General features: G+C 50.7%; 1 non-coding gene across 1 annotated transcript; it reads left to right on the forward strand.

Moving 5' to 3' along the window:
- Positions 1-5,765: 5,765 nt before the first annotated feature.
- Positions 5,766-5,926, forward strand: Z517_08319. Its single transcript has one exon. It is a non-coding gene; the product is annotated as a tRNA-Val (tRNA).
- The last annotated feature ends 1,557 nt before the right edge of the window (positions 5,927-7,483 follow it).

Consider the following 7,483-nt stretch of genomic DNA (forward strand, 5'->3'; position numbering starts at 1 on the left):
TTGTTCCTTGGGCCAGGCATCAGTATTGTCGCCCATCACTCATCACCACGGGAAACTCTGGACGTTATTGCTTCTTCTACCCACTATGCATTCACATTCACAGTCTTCTGTACGTAGCGTGGTGAACCTTTTCCCAAAAGATATTGGACATCATGGTAACTCATCACCACTAGTGACATGTGAGACCGATGGATAAATGAATGTCTGGAAGTTGATATTGCCGTGGTATTCCAGAGCTTGGGTCACATGCCAATAATAACATTTGCCTTAGATCCGATGGGGGATTGTTTTTGCCTCAGCCACAGGCTACTTCTGTCTACTACTACTCGGTAGTAGTACGAGGCACTTCCGCCTCCTTCTGCCCTACGACTACGACTACGACTTGCCGACATGCAACGATATATCGTTCTCGGGAAGTGTTAGCGACTGGCTGAGTGATGGTGTGCGATGTTCCCCTACATATACTCTCGCTAGAGGGGTCAATGTGACTGACCAAGATACAAGTCATCATCCTGGAAAGTACCCCCCAAAGCTCATCAAGCCACCCCATGCCATCCATCGAGACAAAGGAGAGATCCTCAAAACTCGTCAAGCCAGCTGACTCGACTCGGAACGAATGAGACGACGTCCCATCATCATCATACTGCGGCGATTGGCGGAGTAAAAGGAAAAGGTTGAATTCGGCCAGAAAGGTAATCTCTCCCAGCCACTACGGTACAAGAGCACAGACGACTCGGGGGTCGAGTAAGCATGTCACCCTTCTTCTGCAGCCATCCGATTCCCCGTTGGCGCTAAATGGAAGATGGGGCAAGAGGCTGTCTCCATAAGCGCGGCGGAAGGAAACGCTCATCAAGAGAGGAGCAAAAGGAATCTAAGCCCGGCAAGTGGTCCCAGAGTCGAGTCAGCTGGACAGGCAATAAGAGAAGAGCATTTTTTTCCATCAGCACGTGGAACTACTTTCTGGCAGCTCTGCAATTCTTGCCTTGACATGTGCCCAAGCATCAAGGTACGCAGGGGCGATCATTTCCTTGCCTATCCAAGCACCAAGTTACCTCACCCCCCCTTCTTACTCAACAAGATATCCTGATGCTACATTACTGTACATGTTATGTTGTTCCCAAGCTTGATGTGGGTGTAGTGCCGGTGGCCACGAACCCAGAACGACACAAAAGGTCGCCGTCTATCGAGTACCTTCCTACGGAGTAGTTATCGTGGTGGAGGAAATGTGGAATCTCTGTCTCTCCGACACTCTGGCACCGATCCATCGCATCGTCCGAATGCGGCCATCGATTCACCGGGTAACGATCAACCAATTTCAACGCCTTGTTTCTCATGCACGGGCCTCTTTTCGTCCCGCATGCCATTTGGATCTCAATGATTTTGCCATACCCAGCTTGGCCGCGTTCGAACTCCCGGGCCCCCCTGTGTGCGCGCCCATCAAGGAAAGATGCAGCCTCTCCCAAGCCACACTGTAATGATGTTGTGTTCCCATCCCACTCGTTTCACGTCTCGGCATTCGGTTAGGGCTCAACCTCCCATGCGTTTGTGGCTTAAGAGGCGTCCATTCACGGGCATGCGTGACCCTCTGTCTCTCGGGGCTTTTACTTCAGTTGTCGTTCAATCCTGAACAAATTCCCTTCCCCCATTCGTCGGCTGCCTTTTCCCCCGAAGCTGTCTCAGGAATGCATTTCCAGTCCTTTGTATACGAGTCCTCTAAGACCCTGTCGCAGCAATCACATCTCAATCAAGCTTGGGGCGAAACCGATCACGCTACCAAGAGCAACGGGCTGGACAGAATTAAACAAAGTGATCAGCAGCTCAAGACAAAGCTCAATCTCGAAAGGGAAGGGGAGCATGTCGATTCAGCAAATCCTGACGCGGAATGAACCTTCATTTCCTGCTTGCCTCACCAAACTATGCGCAGTGCTGGAGCTTCCCCGGACACCGGCTTTCACCCGATTCAATAGTTCGAGGGGGAAGAGGTGGGACACTCGGAACCGCATAACCGCAGACCGTTGTCCCGGAGCTGGCACCGACCAACGAATGAGCCGGGTCTGGTCGCTTCGGATGCCTCACAATCACCCCCCAAACCTGTCGTTTTAAGGTTCTTCTTCCTAGGTTCCCTTCCCCATTGCCGCTCCTTAGGTAGGATTACGAGTACTCTTCTCGACGCTTTGGCTGCAGGTGCAGGGTCACCAACTGCTCCTGAAGTGAACTCTGCCCCCGGGCGGATCAAACTCGTTTGCATAGTCATATGCCGGGTATGGCGGGGAACACGGACTCTCAAAGCCTGGTGGCGCCCAAACGACTCGTACATGAGAAAGCAGGGGTGCCTTTCACACAAGTCGTCAATGTTGCCACGACAATGCCGGACAGCCCACTCACACACAACCCCCCCTTTCCCAACCCTCGTCATCAATGGCATCTCGGAGATGCAACAGATGGGCGATCTGGTAGGCTATTGACTTCTCGCAGCCTTGCCATTCGTGCAATCCCCTCGTGTTGCGAGAGCACAGTCGTCACCGCCAATATGCACATTTGTTTCCCCTTGGGGAATTATTCCTTGCTGGAGTGGCTTTTTACGGCGTCTCTTGGAAACTCCTCCATTCCCACCCTCCTTTGCCGGTACATTTGTCCAGAGTTTCCCCTTTCGCAAAGCCCTGGGGACAACCTTGTGCGATGCTCTGGGGCGAAGGTTTCCAGCCTTTTTAATCTCAGCATCTGAAGCCTGTTCCCTGCCTCTTACCACCAGATTGCCTATACTTGTGACTAACATGAATCAACTCGACCATCATTTCATTGAACCTTGCCCCTCCGCTTGATCCGAAGTTTCGACGCACGACAGCTGCGGTAGTGGAGGTGACACCTTGACATCTGGAGGTGTGCACAATCGCCCGATCTTACGACCCATAGCTGAAGCTTCTTCCGATAGAGCTTCACCCGAAGGCTAACAACCTATAGCCAGATAGAGCCTGTTGCTTTCAAGAAACCCTGCCATCAAGCGTAGGGTTTGCCAACGTCAAACCGAATTGCGACAAGAATGCAAGGGCTAAAAGTCCCTTTGGAGTTTTCTGGTGTCATCAGCGACGCTCCTGTCACTGCGTCTTTACCCTGTGACCATTATGCAGGACGGGACTCCTTGTATTGCCACCACTGTGAAAGACATTCATCTTCTGTTACACAACACCCCTTTTTACCATATGGAACGTCTGCAAGCTCAAGGGGGGCAGCTCTGAGGGGAATTCTGAACGAGTCCCTCGCCCTGATCTTGCACTCTGATTTCATATGCAGTGGACTTACTGGGATGTTAATACATGCCCACTCTCTTACCTACTTGTGCTTAGCAGATCAACGCCGTGCGGGTCAATAGACGGCCATTGATCTGATTGATTGCTGGCGCCCTCGAGGCTTGGCCGCTGCGCATCCTCCCGTGGCCCACTCGGTCGTCGTCTCTGGAAAAAGACAAATTGTCAGGATGCGATTTCTTTCATGTATCGTTATACAGTGTTAGCGAACCAAAAAAGCAAGGATGGCGAAGACCAAGCAAAAGAAAAAGACCCATGCCACACACACCACCTCGCGGACTGCTGAGACTGCTGAGGCTTGAGATTTATTCGGTCACGGGGTGCATGAGGTGGCAGGGCAAGGCTGGGCAGGGTTCAAAATCAAGGCCAAGAATGGGAATATGCCAACGGGACTTTCCTTTGCCTTTCCCCCAGTGTCAATTGGGGTGGTTGCCTCTTCCTTGCATCATTCCCGCTTCGTCGCGCTCCCCACTTTCTTGGGATGTGATCTGCGGGGATTAATTCAAAAGAGGTTTCTTTCTATACGAGCAAGCGAGTTTGTCGCTCGCTCGCTCTTTCTACTCTCCCTTGCATGGCGTATTTAGCAGGTATTACTATTACTATATCCCTTGAACATCCCCTTTCCGGTCAAGTATCCATGCACCTACTCACCTACCTATGTAAATACCCCGGTGCCAGTCACCAGTCAAGTCAAGTAACGAGGAGAATGTAGACGGACACATGATAGATATAATTTCCCTTCCACCCCCTTCCCCTCACGGCCCCTGATGTCATCAAATAAATACCTTTCCTTGCTGGTGCTTGCATACCCACGCATACGAAGTATTATCCCGCCCAATGCCGTGTATGGTTGATTTAGAGGCTCAAAGGATTCAATGCTTTGGGTCTTCAGGTGTATACGAGGTAGGTGTTGTGTGGTGTGGTGGGCAGGTGGAATTGAATGAGATGAATGAATGGCATTTCCCGAACAATTGGGCTGCATGACATGACCATCGAGCTGTGCATCGCCATACCGCCATATCGGCATAACAGGGACTGCCTTGTCTGTCTTTTATGTTACCAGCGGAGAAAAAAGGGAAATGTCGGTGGGAGGAAAAGTAAGCTCAAAGAAAAGGGATTTTCGAGGCGGTGAGATTCTATGTATGTAAGGTATGTATGTAGGTTCCGGGGTCATGGATGATGGAGATTGTCATGGAGATGGGGATGGGGATGTGCATGTGGGTGTGGTGGACAAGTGTGATAATATCATACATAGCACATAGCACACTAACGCCACAGAACATAAAACAAAAAACAAAAAACCACATGATGCGTTACCGTGTTGCGGTGTGTGTAATAATATTGATGATGCCTATGAGTAGCTACGAGGTCTGTAGGTTTGTAGGTCTACATGAGGGTGTTCGGGGTATCAAAGGCTTTCTTGGGTTGTTTCCGTCGTCCTCTCCCCAAGGGCAAGATATATGGTTACATAGTTATGTACATATCTCATTTTAGGTACTTGTCTGCAGGTCTGCATGTCTATCTCTAGGTACGAATGTGTGTGCAGGTCCTGGTCACTTCTTACCAAAACAAACCGTCCTTTCCTCCTCTCGCTGCCCTCACGGTCTCTTTTCTGATGTCACCGAATTATCATTACGAAAAAGGAACATCCCTTACCTCTCCCTCCTGGCTTCGTCATGTATCGGGCTCCCTTTTGGTATGTACAAGTATGTACATTACATTACACCTTGCCCCTGTCACTTTCTTTTGGTTTTGCCTCACCTCCTCTCGCCTACTCCCTCTCGACGCGGTGTCGTGGTCCGTCGGACAGGACGATCACTGGCAAGGTTGGTATGTGGATTTGTGCTCGGGCCAGAGACTGGCTCAAAACGGGGACGTGTCGTCTTCTACCCCTTTCATCCCTTCCGCCCTTGCAACCTCTCGCGGTCGGGGGCCTCCGGTCTACGCGTGTGAAAGCAACACTGTTGGCGGACGGACCTGGATGATGGTCTGGACGTCTCGTGTCTGTCTGGTGTGGCATCTTGAGTCGATGTGAGGCTCAATCAGAGATGACATGGATCCCTAGGTATGCATGACGGGGGATCAGCAAATGAATGGGACCAGGCCATTCTTCCAACGACACAGACAGGTCAGTACTGAAGAACCCAAGTGCTCTGAGCGAGAGGGGGACTCTGTATTTCCTTCACACCTAAGTTATCACATGCCCTACCTACCAGGTCCTGCACCGAGTACCGTGCACCACAAGTCCCAGATTCTCAGAACCCGTGAGGGATATTCTTCTGGTAGACTCACGAACCATATCCACACCCACACCCGATACCGCTACGATCCCTTGGTTCGAGTGGCTACGGTGCCCCTCCTCGAAGAGGGACAGGAAGACAATATTCATCTATTACTCCCGCGCAAAACACTTCAACAATTCAAATCCTCACTCAGGATCGAACAAAAAAACACACATCGGCTGGTGTGGTGTAGTGGTTAGCATGCTTCGTCAACAAGTTATGGGTGCATCGTAACTGCATTTAACCCCTCAACCACAAAAGTGGGAGGGGTCAACAAACAGTCATCTAACTCCCTAACAATAATCCGAAGCGACCCTGGTTCGAATCCAGGCACCAGTATCTCTGTTGTTTGTTCTTTTTTTTGCTCAGGAAAGAGATTCGGAGGGGTGTTTTGGTGGTAGGTGTGCGAGAGGCGAGTGTGGGCGACTCATTGTTTGGTTCCGTTCATGGTGCATTGCTTGTATTTTTGATGATCAAGGAAACAGCGCGCAATTGGCGTTCCAGAGTTTGGATTCGAACCTACAGAGTGGCTCGGTGCGGCAAGAATGAATGAGGGGTGGAATCCTTCCACTCGCTTTTTTCTGCTGCTGCCAGAGAACAGGGACGATGTCTCTGTCTACCCTTCTCGTCCTCATAGAGAAAGGGGCCATGACCAGCCAGGTGTTGTGATGCCGATGACCTGACATGTCGAGTTCATCTTCACGGGGCGAGCTGCTGTTGCTCGCGCAAGTGGAAGTCAAGACCACGATCGCGTTGAAAGCTTTTCAAGATACCGAGACAAGAGACACTGGAGCAACTCATTTACTAGGCCATTCGAAAGTTGTTCGGCGGACAAGTAATTGGCATTGTTGACGGGGGTTGGCAAAGAATGAAAAGAAGTGAGAAGTCAAATTTTGGTTTTTCGAGTACTTGAGTGGCTTGGGGCTTAACCTGATCAGGAGAGTCGGATATTGAATAATAATATTACATCGCTGCCCAGCGGTTGTTGTTCAAATGTCCATGTAAATAGCACTTCTCTCGAAGTCCAGTAATATTTGTATATCAATACGGAACAGTCGGTGCTTTGCTCAGTCTTCGCCTTTTTCGCATTGCATGGAGCAAAAGGTAGCGGACGGGTTTGTACTGGTTCTCTATGGATTTTGCGCAGTTAACGTTGATCAATCTCATCCCTTATGTGCGATGCAGTATGCGCTGGTCTAGCGGGCCTGCGGCTGATTCTATGGCAGAAGAGATGTCGAGGCCACGGATTGATGGTCCGAGCTGTGACTTCATAAATCGTGGATGGTGATGTCGCCGCGGACGTCGGCAGATTTGGAGAGGAGCAGAGAGGAGGGAGGGAGTGCGAGGAAAGCCTGGCGTTCTCCGGGCAAGTATATCGGCACGCACTAGGTACGTGTCATGGACCTAAAGACAGAGAGACCTGCGTCAATGATGGCGATCCTGCCCATCATTGCGACTTCTTGGGTTGCTCACTTCAGAGGTACGGGCGAATCAACGATCCCGTCAAAGCTTGAGCCATACAAGTTCTCTCCTTCAGAGCTGCACAGGTCTCAGGCTTGGCTAACACGGTCGACTTGGACGGTAAGCAAGGGTAAGGGAGTATGGAGGTTTGGCAAGCTTCATGTCACTCTGCGTAGTCAGGAATTGCTGCATCTTCAGCTCGGACGACTCGGACACTGTCATATAGGATCAAGAACGAGCGACAAATGCTTCCTCCGGCATTGTTAACTCTACTGTTGAAATAGACCTTTTGTCACCTGACTTTCAATCTCGATCTGACATTCCTGTAGGACGGAGGTGATTACCGCGAGCAGCTAGGCGAACAGACGAGAATGCCAACAGCCTTGCATAGCGCTGTCCGATGGGCGTCGGAAGTCCGCAAGGCATTCGCGAAGG

Source organism: Fonsecaea pedrosoi, assembly GCF_000835455.1.
Source record: "Fonsecaea pedrosoi CBS 271.37 unplaced genomic scaffold supercont1.5, whole genome shotgun sequence".
NCBI lineage: Eukaryota > Fungi > Ascomycota > Eurotiomycetes > Chaetothyriales > Herpotrichiellaceae > Fonsecaea > Fonsecaea pedrosoi.